At 47.1% G+C, this 25707-nt stretch overlaps 1 protein-coding gene across 5 annotated transcripts in view; it reads right to left on the bottom strand.

The window, feature by feature from the left end:
- The window catches only part of TENM4 (teneurin transmembrane protein 4), a 632564-nt gene that overhangs the window by 434556 nt on the left and 172301 nt on the right, over window positions 1-25707 (bottom strand). For all 5 annotated transcript variants that reach the window (XM_088668429.1, XM_088668426.1, XM_088668427.1 and 2 more), the window contains one exon: window positions 14361-14464. The gene's annotated coding sequence lies outside the window, so the exon portion shown is untranslated. The remainder of the gene's footprint in view (window positions 1-14360; window positions 14465-25707) is intronic.

Genomic DNA, 25707 nt, shown 5'->3' with positions numbered 1-25707 from the left:
AATTCTAGATCTCGCCCCCCAGACACAAGCCCCCAAAGCCCGCCCTCAATACCTCTGAGCCTCAGAATCGGCGTGCTGTACCTCAGGCAACCGTCCTTCCCCACAAAGTCGTGGCCAATTCATCTTTCCATTTGGCATTTCATTTTGATGTTCCAGGCGTAAAAGTTGGATGGCTCCCTCAAGCCATTTCTCCTCTACAAAACCGTAAATTGCTAGGCAATTGGGAAGGCGTTTAAAATACACTGTTAGGCTGGGGAAGAGAGATGGAGGAGGAGGAATAGGGGTTGCGGGAGACAGTGGCAGGAGAGGAACAAAGGAAGTGTCTCTTCTAACTTTTAAGCAATGAACCAAGTCAGGGAAAGCCTGATCTAAATTCTCCAAATGGTTTTTCCCCCCAGAGCCGCAGCAGAAGCAAGGCAGATGCCTCTCTATAACAATAAAGCTATTTCCATAAAAGAAATGAAACTCAATAGTTTATATGATAATTAGAGAGGTGTGTTGTGTTTTTTAAAAGTATGAGTAAGTTTATTGTTATCGTCTCTGGCATTGGAGGGGGGGGGGAATGCAGAGTTTCTGTCTGAAATATGGGGCTGCATTTTGAAGATGTGTTCCTTGAAGAACACCATTCAAAGATCCCTTTGGAGTGCTTCCTGGGATCATGGAAGGAACAGCAGCTGATTGTCACTGATAACCATGGTTGGGGCTTCTTCTCGGCTGGTTTGTGCTTGGTGAAATATACTCGGACTCGAGAGTGAATTTCACGCTCTTTATTCAGCTTGTAGTAGCAATAGGAAAAGAAGAGAAGAATGGCTCTTTCCCCCAAAACGTCTGCTTATATACATTATTTACACAATGGGCCTTGTGTGATTGGCTACTTCAGGGCTGCACCTGTGGGCCAATCAGGTTGCGGATTGACTTCTGCCAGCAGCCTGATTGGCTGCCCCTGCAGGCCAATCAGGTTGCTGATTCACTTCCACCTGGAGCTGGATTGGGTGGCTCCTGCGGACCAATCAGCAGTACATAACATTTGGGATGCAAAGAAGTGCACTTAACATTTCAGAGCGGGGGTACTGAAGGTGTTTGTACCTTTGAGACAGCAACTGAAGCCACAACCACACCATACACTAAAAAGCCCTTGTTGGCATCCGTCTGTCTCAAGAGACAATGGAGTGTGCCTCCAGGGGTAAAGTCAAACCACTGTGCTAGCAGCACCAAAGTGATTTCCCTGGGGCACAAGCCTGGGCAGTGTGTCTGGAGGTCCTGGGCTGCCCAGATGACAAGACCCCCCTCTCAGCCTCGCTGATGGGGTCCAAGGCAAAGCAGAGCAAGACATTTGGCACCAGCTTGGCTGCAGGAGATGCCAGAAAGTGTAAAAGGCACCATCCAACCGTCTTAGGGACTCCACTCTGGATTTGCATAAGGTTTACTCGCACAAGGCAGCGGAGGTTTAGAATCTTCCTTCTCCTGGATGAGCTACCTTCCCATGTTGGCGATCATGTCACGTGGAAGAAGGAGCAAGCTGGTTTTCTCCTCGTCTGGAGAGAACTCGAACCAACGGCTTCAAGTTACAAGAAAGGAGATTCCAACTAAACACCAGGAAGAACTTTCTGACAGTAAGAGCTGTTCAACAGCGGAACGGTCTCCCTTGGGAGGTTGTGGACTCTCCTTCCTTGGAGGTTTTTAAGCAGAGGTTGGATGGCCATTTGTCATGGATGTTTGAGCCGAGATTCCTGCATTGCAGGGGGTTGGACTAGATGACCCTTGGGACCCTTTCCAACTCTACAATCCTATGATTCTATGCAGGGCAGAGTTTACCTCATAGCTGCCAAGTCCGGGTCGTAAAGATCCGGGATCGGCAGCGCGCGCATGACCGGAAGTTGCGTGATGCAACTTCCGGTGGCGCTTCGCCCTTCTATGGGCATCAGAAAATGGCGGCGCCAGCGCCGGAAGTCGCTTCCGCGCATGACCGGAAACACGTAAAAGCGACTTCTGGCGCCGGCATTTTCTGATGCCCATAGAAGGGCGAAGCGCCACCGGAAGTCGCGTCACGCAACTTCTGGTCATGCGCGGAAGCGACTTCCGGCGCCGGCGGCGCCATTTTCTGGTGCCCATAGAAGGGCAAAGCGGCACCAGAAAAATGGCCGCCGGGAAGAAGCGAATTTAAGGGAGAATGCCGGGATTTATCACCAAACGGGAGACCGCTGGGAAACAGTAAGAAAAAAGGGGTTTTCCCGGCGGATACGGGATACTTGGCAGCTATGGTTTACCTACACCCCTCCCAATATTTTATTCAAGTTGGCACCCCTGCTACAGAGCAGAACCGAGCAGAGTAAAAGGTGAGCAGGCGTTGGATTTCACCCACTGCCTCTTCTGTTTTCTTTTTTTTTAAAGCATTTTATTAGATTTTCCAATTAAAACACATTAAACAAAACAAACATTAAAAAACAATACAACGCATACATCTTTTTAACAATTCTCTCCAAATCTCTCCTTCTCAATGCTCCGCCGAGCTTGACTTCCCTCCCTCCCCTCATTTGGTTTTCTATTCAGTTCTTATCCCGCAGTTCCTTTATACCTCCCATTTAAAGTCAATTTGTAGGATTTATTTCAGTCCTGCAAGTGTCTTTAAACTTCTACAGTTCTTTTCCATATAGTCCACAAATTTACTCCAATCTCTTTGGAACCTTGCTTCCCCCTGGTTCCGGATCCTGCTAGTCAGTCTCGCCAGTTCCGCATAGTCTATCATTTTTGTCTGCCACTCTTCGATCGCTTGTAATTCCTGGGTTTTCCATTTTTGGGCTAACAATGTCCTAGCGGCAGTTGTCGCATACAAAAATAGTATATTGTCCTCCTTTGTAATCTCTTGTCCTATAATTCCTAACAAAAATGCTTCTGGTTTTTTGGGGGAAAGTGTATTTAAAAACCTTTTTCATCTGCCTCTTCTGTTTTCAGTGCCGCATTATGCCTTGGCAAGCCGAGAAGTGTGGAAGGGTGGTGAAAGCGGTGGAGGAAGAGGAGATGCCGAAGTCCACATATTCATCAGAACCAAACAGCCAGACCTTGGGCTGCAGGTTCCTGCCGTCTGCGTTGTGCAGCCAAACGCTGGTGGCGTATTGTCAAAGCAAGCCTGTCAACAGATTGATGTAGTGCATGTGGACACCTCGGAGACATGGTCTGTTGACGGCATCTTCCATTTGCCTGCGTCCGTCTCCTCCGAGCTTTGGAGCCTGTTCCGGGGATTTCATCTGACACCCTTAAGTAATTTGTTTAGCTCTGCTCTTCCGAGGGCTTAATCCCTGTCCACACTAGGGGGCCATGAATTCCTTCCTAGAGGGGATATGTTTTGAGTTTTGGTCGTTTGCCGGCATAATGTGAAATGACAAGCACTTGGGGAGATGATAAATCTAATCAAAAGCACCCCCCTTTGTGCCCTTTCCATGAAGGTGAAGGAACGAACTGGATATGGCTTGATGTTTCTTAAATATATATTCATGGGAAGATTAAGCACCAGGGGGGAATTTTTGTTTTCCTCAACTTCTGTGCTGTCTCTTGGCCAAGCAGTTCTCTTCCAAATAATGAGTGACAAGATTATGAGCTGAAAGTTTTCAGATGAGAAACTTTTATTATTATTAAAGAACGTAAAAGCAACCCTCTGGATCAGGCCACTTCTTCAGATACTACACACGAAAGCTAAGAAGAAGAAGAAGAAGAAGAAGAAGAAGAAGAAGAAGAAGAAGAAGAAGAAGAAGAAGAAGAAGAAGAAGAAGAAGAAGAAAACTTTTGGCAACCATTCCACTTTAACCAATGGGAAATTAGCACAATCTCTGCAGTGGCAAGTTTGGGGGGATCCCAACTTATAGAAGAAGAGTTTGGATTTGATATCCCGCTTTATCACTACCCGAAGGAGTCTCAAAGCGGCTAACATTCTCCTTTCCCTTCCTCCCCCACAACAAACACTCTGTGAGGTGGGTGGGGCTGAGAGACTTCAAAGAAGTGTGACTAGCCCAAGGTCACCCAGCAGCTGCATGTGGAGGAGCGGAGACGCGAACCCGGTTCCCCAGATTACGAGTCTACCGCTCTTAACCACTACACCTCACTGGTTGGTCTCTAAGGTGCTACTGGACAATTTTTTAATTTATTTTGACTGCGTCAGACCAACACGGCTACCTACCTGAATCTTCTTTAAAAGTCATCCAAGTTGATGGCAATCACAATCTAAATTTCACAGTTTAACTATGAACTGTGTGAAGGGTTTTCTCTGATTCTCATCAAGAAGCACTGAGCTTCCTCTAAAAAATTATGTATGTGAGAGCGATCATGGGTGCTCTTCTGCTGCAAGGAACAGAATATCCAATTCTATTCCCCCCACCCTCCACCCCCGTCCATGCATAGCAGTGGCACATGGTAAATGCAGCTATTTGCAGTCCCCCTGCTCAGGGGGCGCTGCTCTTTTTTTAAAGAAGGGAGTTGGAAGGGACCCCAAGGGTCCTCTAGTCCAACCCCCTGCAATGCAGGAATCTCAGCTAAAGCATCCCTGACAGATGACCATCCAACCTCTGCTTAGAAACCTCCAAGGAAGGAGAGTCTGCCACATTCCGAGGGAGAAAAGTAGGACATTCTGGGATTAAATTTTAAAAATGGGATGACTTTTGTAAATCCGGGACTGTCCCTGGAAAATAGGGGCATTTGCATGGTCTGCCCTCTCTGCTTATCCCTCTTCAAGATCCCGTCTTGAAAGATCTACATTGGCTCCCAGTACGTTTCCGAGCACAATTCAAAGTGTTGGTGCTGACCTTTAAAGCCCTAAATGGCCTTGGTCCTGTATACCTGAAGGAGCATCTCCTCCCCCATCGTTCTGCCCGGACACTGAGGTCCAGCACCGAGGGCCTTCTGGCAGTTCCCTCGTTGCGAGAAGCCAAGTTGCAGGGAACTAGGCAGAGGGCCTTCTCGGAGGTGGCGCCCGCCCTGTGGAACGCCCTCCCCACAGATGTCAAAGAGGAAAACAACTACCAGACTTTTAGAAGACATCTGAAGGCAGCCCTGTTCAGGGAGGCTTTTAATGTTTAATAGATTATTGTGTTTTATTTTTCTGTTGGAAGCCGCCCAGAGTGGCTGGGGAGACCGGCCAGATGGGCAGGGTATAAATAATAAATTATTATTATTATTATTCAATCCCCTCCTGGTTCTGGGACACAGGTGCAGGAGAGACTGCGGAAACAACTCGCCCTTCACTTGACTGGCCTGCCTCTTCCTCCTCTTCTTCCAACTCATCCTGTGCTCCGTCCTCCAGCTCTGAAGCTTCCCCTGCCTTTGACTCCTGCCTCATGGCTGGTACAGTTCTCCTAAAATCACTGCTCTCATCTCCCAAGTCAGGCTCCAGCTCCCCTTCCCCCGGTGCACACTCATCAGCATCCTGCCAGCTAAACAACAACAACAACAATTTATTATTTACGTCCCACCCATCTGGCTGGGGTTCATCAACTACTCTGGGTGGCTCCCAACAGATTATTAATAATAAAAATCAATCAAACATTAAAAACTTCCCTATACAGGGCTGCCTTCAGATGTCTTCTAAAAGTCAGGTAGTTGCTTATTTCCTTGACATCTGATGGGAGGGCGTTCCACAGGGCAGGTGCCACTACCAAGAAGGCCCTCTGCCTGGTTCCCTGTAACTTGGCTTCTTGCAGCGAGGGAACCGCCAGAAGGCCCTCGGCGCTGGACCTCAGTGTCTGGGCAGAACAATGGGGGTGGAGACGCTCCTTCAGGTCTACTAGGCCGAGGCCATTTAGGGCTTTCAAGGTCAACACCAACACTTTGAATTGTGCTCAGAAACATACTCAACATTTTATGTGCCCACTTTTCCTACTTCATGCATTTGGGGACACTTTTGGGGGGGGGAATTGGATTGGAGAACAGTATCTCAGGAATTGGAGGGGTACGACTGTCAAAGGATAGCTGGGCTTCGGTTTGCATAGTGCAAGTCAGGTAAGATGGCCCAGAAATACAAACCGTACGAAGCCATCTTCCCCATTGCCATAATACGCTGAAGCAGGGTTCAGCAACCTTCTTCAGCCGTGGGCCGGTCCACTGTCCTTCAGAGCATGTGGTGGGCCGGACTGTATTTTTTGGGGGGGAGAAATGAACAAATTCCTATGCCCCACAAATAACCCAGAGTTGCATTTTAAATAAAAGCACACATTCTACTCATGTAAAAGTACCAGGCGCCTACAAATAACCCAGAGACACATTTTAAATAAAAACACACATTCTACTCATGTAAAAACACGCTGATTCCCGGACTGTCTGTGGGCCGGATTGAGAAGGCGATTGGGCCGCATCCGGCCCACAGGCCTTAGGTTGCCTACCCCTGTGCTAAAGGCTTCTGCAAACTGTCTTCTCTAGCACTGTCATAATGAAAGCAGAACTCGGCATGTCAAAATAAATTAGAGTACTGCCTCACACAATGCGAGACCATCAATTCCACCACCCCAGACTCATTGCCCACTGCCCTACCTTTCTGCCACATTTGCTTCCTTGCTAACTTGGAGGGATCCCGTTTTGCAAGTACAGGCAGGATCGGGGACGGTACAATCCCATTTTCCTTCTGTGGCTTTACTGCTAACTGCATTGGCTTTGTACATGTGGATGTGTATGCATTTTCATTCATTGGTACCTATTTCAATATTTGTTCCACCTGTCCCTACTCAACTTTGTGAAAGGTTTGCATCCCTGGTAAATATGAATCTATGCCAAAAAGCAAAACCAGACTGCATCTTGTCTGGCTGCATTTCATATATGCATTTAGTTTTAATTCTATCAATGTTTAACTGTTTCAAATTATTGTTTCTTCTATGTTTTTAAGCAACTCCCTAGCTAGCAGGAACAAGGGTAAGGGATGATGGGAGTTGTAGTCCAAAAAGAGCTGGAGACCCAAGTTTGGGAAACCCTGGTCTAGAGGGTACTATTCTGGCTACCACCATTATTGGCCAAAGCAAACCCATCACAGCCTCTCCTCTCCTACCGAGACGTACTGGGCAAATATTCCATTTGCACGGAAGATCTTAGCAACAGCAACAACAATACTAAGCGGAAAATGCAGAAGTGGCCCTTTTCACTTGTTCCCATCATAATAGATGGTGCTAAGAGCTGTGATTCAGAAGCCTTCACATTGTGAAAATAAGACGCAAAATGCATCATATTAGGGTAAATGTCTCTGCAGAAATGGGGCACATTAGATGAAATTGCATACAAAAATCCACATGTTAGGAGAAATTCCGACGAATTTCCTTGAGGCCTTTCAAAAGAACTTGCAAACTGACACGCAAATGTGAACTGAACGTCAAACTAGAAAAAGTAGAAATCAAAAGAAACTGAAATTGCCACTTTTGCCCATCCCAAAAATATGAAAACATGTGTCCTGTGGTGTGTGTGGGTGTGGGTGTGTGAAAAGAAAGAAAAAGATGCTTTGCAAACTCTTCATTATGGACATCCTGGAGAAGGAGTTCAGTTTTGCATGCAAAATAGGATGCCCAAATAATTTATTTTTGCATGAGTAACTCCAGCAGATATGGAAATCCAGCAGGACACCCTATTTGTTCCATACCTTTGCAGGTCAATTGCACCAAAGTTTTGCAAAACTCTCCCTCTGCCAAGGATCGTTCACCAGAGCAGTAACTTACCGCGACATTCATGCATGCATACACCTGCTTGGTAAGTGGCTTGTCTGAATTGCCTTATCAATGGGTAAGGAAAATCTGGAATCTGGAGAAGGACGAGAGTGTTATAAGCCTTCTCCCAATTTGACAAGGCAATTCAGATGATCAGCCCCCTGCCACGTGGCAAATGTTTGTTTGCCAACATCCTTCATTTCCAGAATACTTGTGGCTCAAAGAACCTTGAACATCCGAGAATCTATGCAGCTGATAAGGAATATTAGCCAGATAAATGGGCAGATGTGGGATTCCATACCTACAATGTAGGAACAAAGAAAATCAAACTGAAAATAACACAAACTGTCTTATAGACAGAGTTGGAAGGGACTCCCATGGGACATCTGCCTACACCGGGCTTCCTCAAACTTGGCCCTCCAAATGTTTTTGGCCTACAACTCCCATGATCCCTAGCTAACAGGACCAGTGGTCAGGGATGATGGGAACTGTAGTCTCAAAACATCTGGAGGGCTGAGTTTGAGGAAGCCTGGCCTACACTGACTGGCAGCAGCTGTCCGGGGTTTCAGGTGAAGGCCATTCCCAGCCATACCTGGATATGTTGGGGACCTTCTGCATGCAAGATACATGCTCTGCCACTCATAGATCCTAGCTCAGTGGCAATTCAGTAAGAGCTAGGTCAGGACATCTAGTATCCCATCAGTTATTCAACTGTGTTCTAGAAGGAACAATAAAGAACACCAATCTTGTTCACTGGATAGATTTCCATTCCAGACACAGGATGGATAAGCAAACACCTGAAATTTGCACTCCCATTTCGGTTGGGATTCTCTGCCACCCCTAATTGCAACCCACAGGTACTGGAAACAAAATTTGATGATATGCAATGTCCAGACTCTCTATATTCAAAATAATTTTACTTTCATAGACATAACTGAGAAGAAAATATTTACGGTCTCATGCTTATGCACTTTGTTCCTTATAGAGAGCTCCTGCACGGGTTTTCCCCTATTAATGTTTTAGGGATCTTCCACAGTCTGTTTCACTTCAGATAGGTCACACTGAAACAACACTGTCCTCAACAGTATCCAGAGAAGCCTCTCTCAGTAGCCATTCTCCCTCAAACACACACACACACACACACACACACACACACACACACAGCAGGGGCGTAGCCAGGATGAAAATTAGGGGGGGCAATGGGTGGGGCCAAGGGGCAGGGCCAAGGGGCGGGGGGAGGGGCCACAGTGGGGCAAGGAAAGCTCCCTTCTCCCTTGCCAGCTTTCCCTCCACCCGCCCCGGCGATCGCGGAGGGGGAGGAGGGGATTGGAACAACCTGATTACGGGCTGCTCCGACCCCCTCCTCTCCCTCCTCGAATGGCAGGGGTGAGGGGAGCCAGGATCAGCCTGAAATCGGGCTGCTCCAACTCCCTCCTCCCCCTCCGCGATCGGCAGGGGCGAGGGGGCGCCAGGATCAGCCTGAAATCTGGCTGCTCCGATCCCCTCCTCCCCCTCTGCGATCGCCGGGGCGGGTGTAGGGAAAGCCACAGAGCCGCGCAAAGCGGTTGCCTGGCTTTCCCTCCGCCCGCCCCACAGCCAGCCAGGGAGAAGGGACACGTCCCTTCTCGCTGGCTGGCTGTGGGGCGGGCAGAGGGAAAGCCCCAGAGCTGCGCAAAGCGTTTGGCTGGTTTTCCCTCCACCCGCACCACAGCCAGCCGGCTAGAAGGGAGGTTTCCCTTCTCCCTTGCTGGCTGTGGGGTGGGCGGAGGGAAAGCCAGCCAAACGCTTTGCGCGGCTCTGGGGCTTTCCCTCCACCCGCCCCACAGCCAGCCAGGGAGAAGGGAGACGGCACTGGGCGGGCAGCGGGGCAGGCTGGCCAGCGGCCCTGCTTCTAGGGGGGGCAACTGCCCCCTCCTGCCCCCCTGCCTACGCCCATGAGAGAGAGAAAGAGAACACAGTTAAAAATGACAGCTATTGGAATAACAGTCACAACAGAATGGAATGCCACTGTCATGTGGCTCACAGTAAGCCAATCACATGAGAGATACACAGTAATTGAACATAAGTAAACATTCCCATTTCAGGAAATTAAACCATTATCCTTAGCACTGGATATGCCACAAGCCTGATCTAGCAGAGCTCTTATTATGATGCATTTCAGTATGCTCCATGTGAGACCATGGTGAAAATGGCCCCCCCTCCCCAAAAAGCTCAACAACCATTCTAAAAACAACTTTTTTTGCCCGAATTTTCACTTTTTGAAACATGGCAACCCTAATGGTGAGGGCTAAAGATGAAGTGGGACCTAAACTTCCATCCACCATGCAGTGGTTCTATGACAGATGTTGAGGAACTCCACCAAAGAGAAGTAGTTCCCTGAAAGCAGAAAGTTTGAAAGCCACACATCTTGAGACACAGGCAACTGGCAATGAATTGGGTGAAAAGACTTGCAGGGAAGAAGGCGAACTTATGACAAACTCCCACCCCCAATATATTCTCATCGGATTTTCTTCTTTACCTTCAAAAACATCTCTTCCTTGCTTCATTTCCCCAAGCCCTTTGTGTGTTCGCTTTGTCCAAACCCATTGGGGGGAGACAGAAAGGGAAATGATGGATTCAATTTTGCACAAAGGGAATTGCCTGTGGATTTGCGAGATGCCCAGAAGCCCCCGAGAGCGGAACCCTGGGACTTCTGGATGTGCCACCAATTTTTTGTTATAAAATAAAAGTGACAGCAACTCACGCACAAGTCTATCTAGAGAGAGGCAGAAGTTGCGCTTTGAAGTCGAAGCGAATCTGCGGAGGAAGGTTTGTGGTGGATGGAAAGGCACTCAAAGCAAAGTTCGGGAATAAATGTAGGCCTTGTTCATGCGTCTCATTGGCAACGTGGGGATAAGCCAAAGTTTCATGGGACTTCAAGATGGAACTAATAACATCAATAAAGAGCAGAGCTGGTTCTACCATTACACAGAGAGAGGCAACCCCCGCAGGCTGCTGGTTTGGGGTATCATGAAGGGGCAGCAAATAGCTGGCTGTTTACTATTATTGTGTTTTTACTGGAGAGGATCTTTAGGGAAATTCATGCCTTAGGTGATAAAATAACTGGGCTGGCCTTGAGTAGTCTGTATATTGAACCAGAGGTGGAGGGCACTACATAGAAAAGAGGATAGAAAAAAAGTTTCCCTCTCCTAACACTAGAACTTGTGGACATCTGGCAGCCCGAACACTGAGATCCAGCTCCGAGGGCCTTCTAGCAGTTCCCTCATTGCGAGAGGTGAGGTTGCAGGGAACCAAACAGAGGGCCTTCTCGGTAGTGGCACCCGCCCTGTGGAACGCCCTCCCATCAGATGTCATGGAAATATACAAGACATCTTGTGGATGTAGCCTATCTTGATTTCAGCAAGGCCTTTGACAAGGTGCCCCATGATATTCTTGTAAAGAAGCTGGTAAAATGCGGGCTAGAAAATGCTACCATTCAGTGGATTTGTAACTGGCTGACTGACCGAACCCAAAGGGTGCTCATCAATGGCTCCTCCTCATCCTGGAGAGTAGTTACTAGTGGGGTGCCACAGGGTTCTGTCTTGGGCCCAGTCTTATTCAACATCTTTATCAATGACTTGGATGATGGGCTTGAGGGCATCCTGAACAAGTTTGCAGATGACACCTACAATTCCCATCACCCCTAGCTAACAGGACCAGTGGTCAGGGATGGTGGGAATTGTAGTCCCAAACATCTGAGGGGGGGGGCAGAGTTTGCCTATGCCTGGCATAGACCCTTCTGCACTGCTTGGAAGGCAGGGATGGTCTGGGGAGCCTAAGAGGACTCCTCCCGCAGCCAGGATCTTATTGCATGACCCTGCCTATCAAGCCAGAGGAGGAGGAATCTTCCCAGATGGAATGGCTGCCCTTCAGGAGCCTTTAAGGGGAAAGAAAGTTCTTCATGAAGCTCTTAGTCAAACTATGGAACTCGTTCGCAAAGGCCACCAACATAGTTGGCTTAAAAAGAGGATTAGACAAATTCATGGAGGAGAGGAGGGCTACCAGCCATGCTGGTAGGGTTGCCAGACTCAATAGAGGACAGGAATTCTGTGCCTTTGAATGCCCTGCTCTCTTTTGAGTCTGGAAACCTTAAAGAGAAACCAGCAGAACCTTTGCTTGGAAATTAAACAAAGGGTCTGCTGGTTTCTCTTTAAGGTTTCCAGACTCAAAAGAGGGCAGGGCAATTAAAGGCACAGAAGTCCTGTCCTCTATTGAGTCTGGCAACCCTACATGCTGGCTATGCTCTGCTTCCACAGCTGGAGGCAGCAATGCTTCTGAATACCAGTGGCTGGAAACCAGAGGAGCGGAGAGTGACTTGTGCTCGGATCCTGCTTGCTAGTTTCCCATGCTGTGGAGAACATGATGCTGAACTAGATGGGCCATTGGCCTGATCCAGCAGGCTCTCCTTAGGTTCTTGTGATGGCCTTGAGAATAAAGGCTTTGTGAACACATGAAACTATACGGCCACATGAGGCCACTGGTCCATCTCGTTGCGCATTGTCTGCACTGACTAGCATGGTTTAAGAGCCTCCTTGCAGGTAGGGCCTCTGGCACAACCAGGTGCCCTGACTGAGCAGAGTTCCTCCATGTGAGGACACTCCTGTTCTAACACAACTGCAATATTTTGCTGCAGGTTCCCACTTGTGATGACCAACACCAACAGGTATTTGCCATCTCCTGCGGTTGTGGCTTCCTCTTACTCTTCCCAGCCCCACAAAACAACTCCAAATGTTTATTGCAGTGTTTCCCAACCAGTGTGCCTCCAGATGTTTTGGGACTACAACTCCCATCATCCCTAGCTAGCAAGACCAGTGGTCAGGAATGATGGGAGTTGTAGTCCCAAAACATCTGGAGGCACACTGGTTGGGAAACACTGGTTTATTGCATGCAGATGGCTTCCCCGGTTTCTCTTTATATGTTTCTGGGTTCCCTTCCCTTTTAAACACAAAAGCAACAAGGCTGAAGGATTCTAATTTTCACGGCAAGAAACTAGCATTATAGGCAACGTGACAGAAGGGAAATGTTGCCGCTGTGCTTGGGGTAGGGGGAACACCCCCCAAACGACAATCTTTTTGCAAAGCAAGATGTGATTAACAAGCAGGAAGCAAGCGCTATGCGATTCTTACAGGATTTGGTAATTGAATCCACCAAGGATAATGACGTTGACCTTCCCATTTGGAAATAAACTAGGCATTCAGCTTATAAGTGCTGTTCGCATTAATTCTAATTGCCCATACATGGCTAACGCGGCAGGGTACTACTGGGAGGACAAGGAACAGGTAAATAATGATTACCATTAGCCTGTTTTACTAACAACATCAACAAAGCAAAGAGTATTTATGACAACGGTTTCTGGACCATGTAAAAGGCAGATTTCGACATCTGGATGCCATCGCTCCGACACAAGGATTTCCCTCTGCGTGCCAGAGCCCATGCATCAAAGCATATTGTAAGGACATAAAGTCTGCCTTGTTGATTCAGACCAAACATCCATCGAGTCCAGAATTCTGGCTTCTAGCATCAAATGGTTATTTCTGACGATTCTTACTTCTGATGGAATAATCTCCCTTCTCCTGTTCTGGGGGTTCTTCCCAATGCTCCCAAGCAGATTTGGGGGACGGGACAGGGGACACAGAGGGAGCAAGTCCAATGACAATGGCAGGGCTCATCCCACTGCTTCCTGCTAGTGCAACAACCGAGTTGGAGCAAATGTTTGTTCTCTGTACCTATTTTGCAATACTCCCTTCATCTGCACCTTAGGAACAAATAGAGCGACATGTTTCATCGGGGCAAAGGAAGCTTCCTTGTATTGAGCCAGACCATTGGGTCCATCTAGCAGAGTATTGTCTGCTTTAACTGGCTATGGCTATTTCTTCCAGAGTTTCAGATAGGAGTCTCTTCCAGCCCTACTTGGACATGCCTGGGGCTGAACCTTTGGATCCCCCCCCCTGCAAGCAAATTGGATGCTGTAGCATGTATTGGATGCTGGACATATAAAGGGCCCCATTACCTTCAGAAGAAGAAGAAGAAGAGTTTGGATTTGATATCCCGCTTTATCACTATCCTAAGGAGTCTCAAAGTGGCTAACATTCTCCTTTCCCTTCCTCCTCCACAACAAACACTCTGTGAGGTGAGTGGGGCTGAGAGACTTCAAAGAAGTGTGACTAGCCCAAGGTCTCCCAGCAGCTGCATGTGGAGGAGCGAAGACGCGAACCCGGTTCCCCAGATTATGAGTCTACAGCTCTTAACCACTACACCACACTGGCTCTCAGTAGCTTAGAGCCTCATCAAACCTAAATCCGGCCCTGGTTCCTAGCCATTTAAAGACTTACTGTGCTCAAGTGCACCCAACCAGCATGAGACAAGGCAAGTCTTCATTTGCCTTTCATTCTGAACAAGGGAAGACACTCACCACACCAAAAGATAAAGTCGCTGCTGACTGCCTGGCAAAGTGCATGTGTGTACACCTAGACAACATTTCAAACAGACCTTTGCCAGTAGCCACACCACTGCTAATGAATTCTGAAATGGTCCCCTTGGCTGCTCTTGTTGACTATTCCGAAACACCACCTGGACACACTTAGAAATCCAAGACTGCCCACGGCAGAAGCAAAAGCATTCCCCATGCGAGATAAGATTCGGTGTGGATGTTACCTGGCTCCATTACAGTAGAAGCAGGAATAGCAGGGGCCTGAAGCTCTGCAAATCCCTCTTTGGTGTCATCTGATCTTCCTTTAACGCCAGCCCAGAAGAACATTCTGAAAACGAGAGCAAATAAAGAGAATCATGCCATGTGTGTTAGGCCACCAGAGGGGGGCAACCATTTTCCTCAGCGGAGCTCCGCCGAGCAAGTGAAACACATACACAATTAGCAAATTAATTAGGTGGAGAAATAGTTGGATGGAGTCCGTTGCACCGCCAGGCCTTCTTCCTGCCACCGAGAAGAATGGTTTTGTTTTTTAACCCTCACAGTCCTTTCCCAGGCGTCAAGAGTTCATATCACCCCCCGCCTTCCCCTGCAAATGTAGATGGCTCAGAGATTGGCAGGAAGTGGAGACTGTGGCAGGCCATGAGGAGATCTTGACCTTGTGTAAAAAATACCCATTGGGAGCAGCCGACTGAGAATTAGCCAAAGGTGCCAGCTGTCTGAAAGAACATTCATGCCTCAGAGCTGAAAGACACAGATTTTCTATCCACAGCCTAAGAGTGCCTCAGCCAATGATGTCTACTAGAGCCAGATGAAAGGACATAGGCCCACGACCTACATCTATATCCCGCCTTTCTCCCAGATTTACAGAAGCCTTCCCGGTTTCTGATTTGATCGTGGAATGTCCCGCTTCTCCTTAGGGCGTCCCAATTTGCACCAGAGAAATATTGGAGGGTATCGTTGGACCTCTCTCCTATTTTCATCGGAGAAATGTTGGAGGGTATGGAGTTTTGCGACCCCCGAGCCAAGGAGACAAGTAACTACACAACCTTTAGAAGACATCTGAAGGCAGCGCTGTATAGGGAAGGTTTCAATGTTTTATTATGCTTTTATATACAGTATATTGGAAGCTGCCCAGAGTAGCTGGGGGAACCCAGTCGGGTGGGTGGGGTATAAATAGCTAAGTTGTTGTTGTTGTTGTGGAATAGGATATCCCAATTTTCCTCGGCAGAAATGGAGGGTATGAAATTAAAATAAAACACATGCATAAATATAAATATTTAACGTAACCCTGCTTTAAGAAACATTGGAAACACCTAAAACCATTTGAAAGTGTGTGTGTGCGCGCACACACCTTGCAACAACAGCTAGTTAGTGGTGAAAGGACTGTAAGAATGAAAATAAATTCGTCTGTTGGCTAGGATTGCTAGTTTTCCAGAGGTAAAAATTCAGACAAAAAAAAGGTGTTGAGTTTTTTTTCTTATCTTGCATGATTGCCCATGCCAGACCCCAAAACTGAGCCACCCACCCACACAATTTTTAAAAAACTCCCTGAAAAACCTGGACATTTGCTTAAAATTGTAAAAAAATTCCTCCGGATGGGCATGTAACACCCCCCCCCAAAAAAGAGAGGACATGTCTGGGATTTCCCAGATGTTTGCCAATCCTGTTAACAAAATGAAAGCAGAAGTGAGATCAGCCTAGCCACACAAACCCCATTCTCTTATTTTCTTCACAATGCATGAGAGGCTACCCTAAACCTTGCCATAGTCCTCAGACCAGTGTTTTCTCTGACATGCTCAACTTCTCTACGTGTTCAGATTCATGGTGAGTTTGTGTGCATTGAGAAGCACTTGATTATGCGGTTCCCCAGCGGAAGCGAGATTCTGCAGAGAGCCAAGTATCTTCCACTCCTCTGTTTGTGAGAACAAGGGCATTTGGGTGTGTGTTTGCGCTGCTCCAGAGCATCTGAGCACTTCCTTGAGTCCATCTGGGATATGAAATTTTAGATGGGGAAATTTCTTCTCAAATGGAAGGACGGGAAACAAGACTACTCCATCATCATCTGTGCTCAAGCTTTACTTAGCAATGGAATCAGAGAAAGGTCACTACAGAGAGCGTCTCAAGAGGTAGAGGACCCCTGTGGCCCAAGGCTGGGCCTTGCTGCAATGAGCTGCTGTGGATTTTGAGCGCTCTGGCTTCTGAGCCCTCTTCAGGGGAAAGGAAGTCCAACATCAGTCACATTAGACTTCAAAAAGAGGACACTTTAAACTGAAAATAAAACGAGGGGTTTCGTAAAAAGGAAGTTGGAAGAGAAAGTCAAGAGGGTCGAAGCTCTTCAGAATGCTAGGGCGATTCTTCAAAATCGCAATAATAGAAGTTCAGCTAAAATGTACACTGACGATCAATGTGGTTGCTACGAAACCCAAGAGGATTTTTGTGTGGTTAACAAGTTAGTGTCAAAGAAGTTATATGGGACTTCCTCCAGAAAATAGAGGTCTTGCCCAAGTAAAGAGGACCAAAAGGAACAAACGTTGGCCAAAGAAATTCCAGTAGACAATAAGGGATGCTGACCAAAAGGAACAAACGTTGGCCAAAGAAATTCCAGTAGACAATAAGGGATGCTGAAAAAAGAATTCTGAGGAGCATGTTTCTAAAACCATAAAAGCAAACAACAAAAAATTATGCAGAGGCACTAGAAGCAGAAAACCAACCAGGGAGACAGTTGGACCTTTGGATGAGATGGGGGTCAAAGGTGTGCTCAAGGAGGGAAAGGATGTATGTATTATTTGCATCTGTCGTCACTGTGGGAGATGTAGAACAGTTCATCTGTGATTGATCCAATTTTCTCAGCAAGGGAGTCAGAGGAAATGTGGCAAATAGTGGTGACGAGAAATGAACACAATAAAAACTGACAAATCACTGGGCCTGCATGGCACCCACCTGAGAGTTCTTAAAGAACTCACATGTGAAATTGCTGATCTTCTAACAAAAATATGTAACTCATCCTTAAGATAGGTAGCTGAGGGCTGGAAAATACAGCCTAGCACAGGCATCCCCAAACTTCGGCCCTCCAGATGTTTTGGACTACAGTTCCCATCTTCCCTGACCACTGGTCCTGTTAGCGAGGGATCCTGGGAGTTGTAGGCCAAAACATCTGGAGGGCCGCAGTTTGGGGGTGCCTGGCCTAGCATATAGAAGAACAAGCCATGCTGATAAGAAGTACCAACATGGCTTTTGCAACGGTACCTGCTACCTAACATTTTGGAGTTTTGTTGAAAGTGTCAATAAGCCTAGGTCAAAGGACGGTGGAGCAGATACTGATTACTTGGATTTTCAGTTAGCTGTTGATACAGATACCTCACTAAAGACTCCTTGAATAACCTTAGCAGAGGTGGGGGAAAGGGACGGGTCCTCTTATGTATCATTAATTGGTTAAAAAGCAGAAAGCAGGGAAAGGAATAAATGAACAGTTCTTCCAGTGGAAAGATGTAGGAAGCTGGGTCCCCCAAGAGATCTGCGCTGGGACACATGCTTTTTAACCTGTTCATAAACAATCTGCAATTAGGATAAGCAGTGAGATGGCCAATTTGCTGGTGACACCTAACCGTCCAGGGTGGCTAAAGCTAAATAGGATTGTGAGGAGTTCCAAAAAGATTTATTCAAAGAGGATGAACAGGCACCAAAACGACAGATACTGGTTCAACGTAAACAAGCGTTAAGCGATGAGCACTGGGGCAAAAACATCCAAACGTACACTAATGGGGTCTGAAATAAAAAAATTCCTTCAGTAGCACCTTAAAGACCAACTAAGTTTTTATTTTGGTATGAGCTTTCGTGTGCATGCACACTTCGTCAGATACACTGAAACAGAATCCACCAAACCCTTATGTATATTCAGAAGGTGGGGGTGATGGGAATGGGTGATGGGCTTATGGGAGTGGTAAACCTGTTTGGTGGATTCTCTTTCAGTGTATCTGACAAAGTGTGCATGCACACGAAAGCTCATACCAAAATAAAAACTTAGTTGGTCTTTAAGGTGCTACTGAAGGAATTTTTTTTATTTTGCTTCGACTCAGACCAACACGGCTACCTACCTGTAACAGGGTCTGAAATGTTAGTGACTGGCAATCCTTTGGGGGGCGGGGCTGGTGGCTTAGAGTTACCAGTATGGTGTAGTGGTTAGAGTGATGGACAAGGATCTGGGAGACTACGGCTCAAATCTGTATGAATCTCATTGGGTGACATTGGCCAATCGCTATTCCCAGATTAAAATACCTTCACATGGTTATTGCAAGGATGAAATGTGCTGTAGGAGAACCATCTACGCCACCCTGAGCTCTATGAAGGAAGTGTGAAATATGGATGTAGTGGTGTAAATAAATACATTAACTAATTTCACTAACACCAGTTGTCCATGTAGTTTGCTGTGATCTACTCTGATGGGAAATAGCTCTCAGGGCCGTTTCCCCCCCTGAACCTGAGACTGTCCGCATGCATAAATTTGGAATGGCAAAGCAGACATTCCAGGTCTGGTTATGGGTAGAGCCACTTTGGCCCTGGACTTCTTGAAGTCCAGATAGCAGTGGCAGAAGGGGAGGCATTTGGGGGGGCTGGGGGCTGGCAGAGAGAGAGCGCCGAAGCACAGCAGCTGGGTTACTGCAAAAATAGGCACTCGTCCAGCACACCCGGCCTCCTCTAAAGCAGGCTCCCTTATTTCTTATACAATAAAAATCTTGATCCACTTAGTGACACCGCCGTTTCAAAGAAGCATCAAATAAACACTCTGCTTGAAAACACTTTCTCTCCCCCACCCCTTTCCCTTCCCTCGTTGCTAACTGTGAAGCTCACGTTTCAAGCCTGGTACTCTAATGGAATGTCTAATGCTCAGCAGCTGCACATTTTTAATGCAAAGCTGGGGGCGGAGCCTTGAGAATTATATATATATATATACACACACACACACATACAGGCAACATACGGTTTTATGTAATCTTGCTATGAATTTTTTAAACGGAGTGTCCTAATTCATGCTGGAAGGAAAGAGCTTTTTCAGCTGGTCCTCTGTGGCTAGAGCCCCACTTGCATGGAGTGTGTGATGCCTTATTGCCGCAGTATTTGCAGCAAAGGCAGCCCTGGCGCAGAGGTTTAGGCAAGAGAGCCTCTTTTATGGCCGGCTAGCCAATGGCTAGACCATAAAGAAGGCTGATCGCTGAAGAATTGATGCTTTTGAATTATGGTGCTGGAGGAGACCTCTTGAGAGTCCCATGGACTGCAAGAAGATCAAACCGATCCATTCTGAAGGAAATCAGCCCTGAGTGCTCACTGGAAGGACAGATCCTGAAGCTGAGGCTCCAATACTTTGGCCACCTCGTGAGAAGAGAAGACTCCCTGGAAAAGAGCCTGATGTTGGGAAAGATGGAGGGCACAAGGAGAAGGGGACGACAGAGGACGAGATGGACAGTGTTCTCGAAGCTACCAATATGAGTCTGACCAAACTGCAGGAGGCAGTGGAAGACAGGAGTGCCTGGCGTGCTCTGGTCCATGGGGTCACGAAGAGTCGGACATGACTAAACAGCAACAAGCCAATGGCTATTGTCGGGAAAGACCAGGCAATGCAAAGGTCAGACTGACACAACTAGGGACCGATCAAGTCCAAAACAACCTACGAGTGGACTCCTGGGGTGCAAGCGTGTCTTTCTTGGGAGTCCTCCAGCCAGATGTCAGGGAGAAAGGTGTCCCAGCTTGAGTAACAACCACCACCCTGTCTGCACACTGACTTCTGATGCTCAGGGACCGAAATACATGGAATCATATTACTGGAAGGGACCCTGAGGGCCATCTAGTCCAACCCCCTTCAATGTAGGAATTTCAGCTAGAGCATCCATGGCAGATGGCTATCTAACCTCTACTTAAAAACCTCCAAGGAACCTCCCATTCTGTGGGGCAGTTTTTAATAGGTAGGGAAATACCTATTAATCACAATTTATCCCTCCAGGAGCCCACACGTGGGGGCTGAAGAGAGTTTTAAAATCCCATTAGCAGCAGCAAAATTAAAAGCATAGGCATTGGGGTGTAAAACCTTGTTTTGAGCAAATCCACCTATGAAGGAAGCTGGCTTCCCTTTTGTTCCCCACTTAATAAAGAACAAGGCAACAAGTAAGCTTAAAATATAATTTACTTATTACCACGCATGGATTCACAGCAATGGCCGCAGTAAAAACTATGCAAGCAAAATACTTATATTCACAGGATAATGAGCTTCAGGCTTGTGCCTGGAGCTGGGTTAAGCACAGGGCACACCTGCCCTTATGGCTGCACACAGGAAGAGAGCTCAGGAGGAGGAACAGGAAGTACTGCATGCACCTTCCTCTCCAGGAAAAGAGAGGAAATGACCTCACACAGACCCCTCTCTACCAATTGCCTTTCTATGGGCCGAGTATTGGCCTATCAGCAATACAGCTCTGTGGACTGAGCCCCTTCTCACGCTAACTGCCAAGAATACGCACTTGTTAGGTTTGGCTCTCTGTCCACTTTATCCATCACCATTTTCCTGAATAGCTCAGTTGGTAGAGCACAAAACTCTTAATATCAGGGTCGTGGGTTCGAGCCCTACATTGGGCAAAAGTTTCTTGCATTTCAGGGAGTTGGGCTAGATGACCCTCGCGGTCCCTTCCAACTCTACGATTCTAGGATTTCATGCACATCTACCATGACCTCCTTTCCTTAAACTAAAAAGTCTCAAACATAGCCATTGAGTTGCCACCGTTTCCTGTAGTAGCTTCTACTCCTGCCGAGAATTTGCAAGTGAATCTCAAAAGAACAAGCACAACTTTCTAGCCTGGCACATACTCAAATCAAATAAATGTTTCCAAACTTTCAACCGAGGCAGAGGGAAATGATCAAACAATGAAGAAACCGCCCGCGTGTGGAAATAATCGGCCGGGCTTACTTCTGGAGAGAGAAATCCACAGTGCTCAAGCAGTTTCTGATGTTCTGATCAAAAACAATTGGTTTTGCAAGCAAACAACAGGGCTGCATTTCCTTTTTCACCTGAAGCTGCTATCATTTTCTTATCCATCAACACCTTGTGACAACTGATCCCCCTCGAGTGAAAGGAGGTTTGTGGGTTTTTTTTAATAAAATAAAAGAACCTATGAAAGATCACTGGGTTGCCCTTAAGGAGTAAAGGCAGCAGCTCATCTTTACATGGTATTGATGAACAGATAGACAATGAAGAAGGTTATTCAATAGACTTGGAAGATTGACTATAGACAAAAGAAAGGACTTCTTCGCACAGCAAGAAGTTAAACAATCGATTTCTCTCGCGCAAGAGGCAGTCATGTCCAACAATGTGGATGGGCTTTAAAAGAGAATCAAGCAAATGAATGAGTCCGTTAGTGGCTATCAAGTGCAATGGTTATGTTCTCCATCCTCTATTGGAAGAAGTGTCCTTCTGATTACGAGCTGCAAAGAATCACAAGTGAGAAGAGTGCTGTTGCATTCAGGTCCCACTTGTTGGCTTCCCATTGGGGAATTCTGGTTGGCCATGGTGAGAACTCGATGCTGGACTAGGTGGGTCTTTGGTCTGATCCAGCAGGGCTTTCCTAACATTCTTAAAAATGTACACATGCAGGACACACCACTTAAAATACCTGAAGGAACTTCTCCACTCCCATTGTTCAGCCCGGACACTGGGGTCCACCTCTGAGGGCCTTCTGGCAGTTCCCTCACTGCGAGAAGTGAAGTTACAGGCAACGAGGCAGAGGGCCTTCTTGGTGGCGGCACCTGCCCTGTGGAACGCCCTCCTGTCATATAATAAACAACTATCTGACTTTTAGAAGACATGTGAAGGCAGCCCTGTGCTGGGAAGTTTTTAAGGTTTGATGCCTTGTTGTTGTTTAGTCGTTTAGTCATATCCAAGTCTTTGTGACCCCATGGACCAGAGCACGCCAGGCACTCCTGTCTTCCACTGCCTCCCACAGTTTGGTCAAACTCATGTTAGTAGCTTCAAGAACACTGTCCAACCATCTCATCCTCTGTCGTCCCCTTCTCCTTGTGTCCTCAATCTTTCCCAACATCAGGGTCTTTTCCAGGGAGTCTTCTCTTCTCACGAGGTGGCCAAAGTATTGGAGCCTCAGCTTCAGGATCTGTCCTTCCAGTGAGCACTCAGGGCTGATTTCCTTCAGAATGGATAGGTTTGATCTTCTTGCAGTCCATGGGACTCTCAAGAGTCTCCTCCTGCACCACAATTCAAAAGCATCAATCCTTCGGCGATCAGCCTTCTTTGATGTTTTACTGTGTAATTTACTGGAAGCTCCCCAGAGTAGCTGCAGTAACCCATTCAGGTGGGTGAGATATTATTGATGTTATTCTTATTAAAGGCTCAGAACTGCAAATAATGAAAAATTAAAATGGTAGAAGTCCCCCAAACGATTTAGAATTGCAGGAGAGGAATCCTTGTGGCAGTCAACGTGGTTTGGGGTCAAAAAAGCAGCCTGTAACCTTCTCGTTGCTAACACATCTGAAGCTTGTCCACATTGACCTTGCCAATATGGCAAAGCCAGAGGCTAAAATGGCATAAAAGGGTTAGGGGACCACTGACAGATGCATGTAGTGTGGGGGGCACCTGCCTCTAGTAGAAGCTGTGTCTTTAAGAAAGCATATTTCAAGGGTTGGCACCTACTGAAGTGCCTGTCCGTGGCAGTTAGCTTCAGAATATGCACACTGAGTGGCATGAAAGGAAGACAGGCAGGAACGAACAATCCACCGAGACCAGAGGTTATTTTTAGAGAGAGAGCTTCTCCAGCCAACATTTAATAAATAAGTAACGGAGAAGACCTCAAAGGAAGGCAGCAGCCGCTGTGGCCACGTGAGGTGCTTTCTTAGCCATGAATCTCAAATGCAAGGGGCTTTGCATTTTTCCCTTCCTTTAACGCATGGAGCGGTTGAATTTTCCTCCATGACAATCTCAGCTTTATGATGCTGGAAGCCGTGCAACGGTGGTGGGGAGGGATTGGCCACAATTTAGGGATGCGTTCCTCTGAACACGCCCAAAGAATCTGGTGAGGTTGCAGGGGTTCATAGAGCAGGGGCAACTCGGATGGCTTCAAAAGAGTAGACAAATTCATGGAGGGGAAGGGTATCAAATAGTAACTAGTCATATTGGCCATGTTCTGCCTCCATTGTTGGAAACAGGGATGCTTTGATCCAGCTGGGCTTTCACGGATGCTACTCTCACCTCTTTGAAAGAAAGCACAAATGAGACAATTATGATTAGCTATGAATTCACTGTATGGTTTGGGGCAAACCATTGCCCATCATAGGAGCCAACTCCCAGATTGGAAAATCCGGCATCGGCAGCGACGCGGCACCGGAAGTCATGCTGCAGCCATTTTAGAACTGGGCAGAGCAGCACCAGAAGTTGCTTCTATGCATGCTCTGCCCATTTCCAAAATGGCTGCAGCACCGGAAGTCGCGCTGCAGCCATTTTGGAACTGGGCAGAGCAGCACCAGAAGTCGCTTCTACGCATGCTCTGCCCATTTCCAAAATGGCCGCAGCGCCAGAAATCGCTTCTGCGCATGTCCAGAGACTCCAGACATGCTCAGAAGGAGCCTCCCCGGGCCGGTAAGAATCCGGGGGATTTACGGGTTTTTTAAAAAATCCGGGCTGCCAGCGGGAAACAGCTAGAAAAATGGGGGTTTTCCGGGGAATACGGGAGAGTTGGCAGCTATGTTGTCCATTCTTTGAAGGCAACTAAATATAATTATTAGCTATGAATTGGTTGTGTGGTCTTAGGCAAGCAAGTCTATTGCCCATCCAAGGTTAAATTCACTTCCGCGCAGCAATCCATGCAGTAAGAGATTTAAGTCATGTGCAACTACTCGTGTTCTCTGCGCAGAACGTTTTCCCTCTTGCTGCCACCATAAACCTTCTCCCCGCTTCGCACAATGAAGAAAAATCCTCTTGTATCTACATATTCATAAGAACATGATCAGGACACCAAATCCAATTAACTTAATGGACAGGCTCCTTTGAAATACATGCACCACTCAGAGAGAGAGGGGGGTGGGGGTGGAGAGAGAGAAAAAGGCAGCGAACAACACTTTGCAATCAATACATCCCAGTGTTCTAGGTCAAGGATTGCAAGATTTTTTACTTTAAGAAAAAGAGCTTCTGTTCAAAACCACCACGGCAGGGAAACAATCAAAGGGGACACACAAAGCAGAAACAAGGAATTCCTGGCAACCTGTCCTTCACAATGCAAATGCAGAGAGAGACGCCATGCAAGAGTGTGCACTGCTTGAAACCAATAGTATTGACCTCAAACACTGGAATGAAATGAATGGGGAAAGTGGCGTTCGCTAAAGCACACACCGTCGTCCTTGGCTGGTGAGCTAGCACTAGAGGGGTAACTGGGTGCCGAGCAGAATTCTTGACAGAAATGTCAAGGCTAGCGGTTTATTGTGCATGTTTGCAAAGGTTCAAAGACAAAGATGCTGTCAACAAAGGAGGAAGAACAAAACCGGTTAGGAAAACAATGCTGTCAGTCTTAACTGTGCTAACAGCGCTGTGTAGGTGTAAGTATTGGGGATAGGGGCTCAAACACTTTAAGCGTGGGTTTCGCCAACAAATCGCCCAGGGTTAACAACAGAGTCTTTATTTTGGGGAACAACGAGCGTCAGCTCAAAAGTACACCCAAGTCTGGGATGAATGGAATTGGAAATAGAGAGGCAGAACTTGATCTGGATTTCTGGACGGTTTGCATTAGATCAGAAAGAATTCACTGTTTTCTGGTTGTTTAACAACAAGCGGCAAGAAAATGGCTTCCACCCACCAGTCAGTGCCCTGTTCTACTGCTGGAGTGAATAAAGCACAGGGCAGTCCGAAATGGTGTTTTGTATGAAAGGGTTTCTAAGTCCCATTCATTCCTCGGCTCAGAATTCTGTAATTCTAAGTCTATGAATATCGCACCAGGCTTCAGATTGCAGAGCTCAAGGTTCTGGTTTCAGGGATGCAGCAAAGCTTTACTTCCCCTTGCATAGCTCGGTTGGTAGCTCAGTCAGGGAAAGCCCTACGCTGGGCAAAATATTCCTGCATTGCAGGGGGTTGGACTAGATGACCCTTGTGGTGCCTTTCAACCACAAATCTATGATGACAGTATGAGAAGTGTTATAGTGCAGCTGAGTGCTGGAAGATTCAGGACAGAGAAAAGAACGGGCTTCTTCATGTTAGCACATAGTTAAACAATGGCATTTGCTCCCACAGGAGGCAATGATGCCCACAAATGTAGGTGCCTATAAAAGAGGATTATCATGGAGGAGAGGTCCATTGATGGCTGCTATGGTCTGCCTCCACAGCTGGAGGCAGAAATGCTTACAGGAGGGGACAGTGTTCATAGAATCAAGGAATTGTGCTCGAGTTCCGCTTGCGGTTTCGTGCCTCTCCTGGTTCTGGGAGACCAGCTGGACTCATCTTTGCCTCCTTTCTCTTCTCCTAGACTCTCTGCCGCAGACTCTCCCTGCTCACTAAACCCTGTTAAAGAAGGTAAAGGGACCTACTTATCTACCTGC

The sequence above is a fragment of the Zootoca vivipara genome, chromosome 4, assembly GCF_965207765.1.
Source record: "Zootoca vivipara chromosome 4, rZooViv2.hap1.1, whole genome shotgun sequence".
Classification (NCBI taxonomy): domain Eukaryota; kingdom Metazoa; phylum Chordata; class Lepidosauria; order Squamata; family Lacertidae; genus Zootoca; species Zootoca vivipara.
The sequence above is the reverse complement of the archived record's forward strand: the minus strand, read 5'-3'. Positions and strand labels throughout refer to the sequence as shown.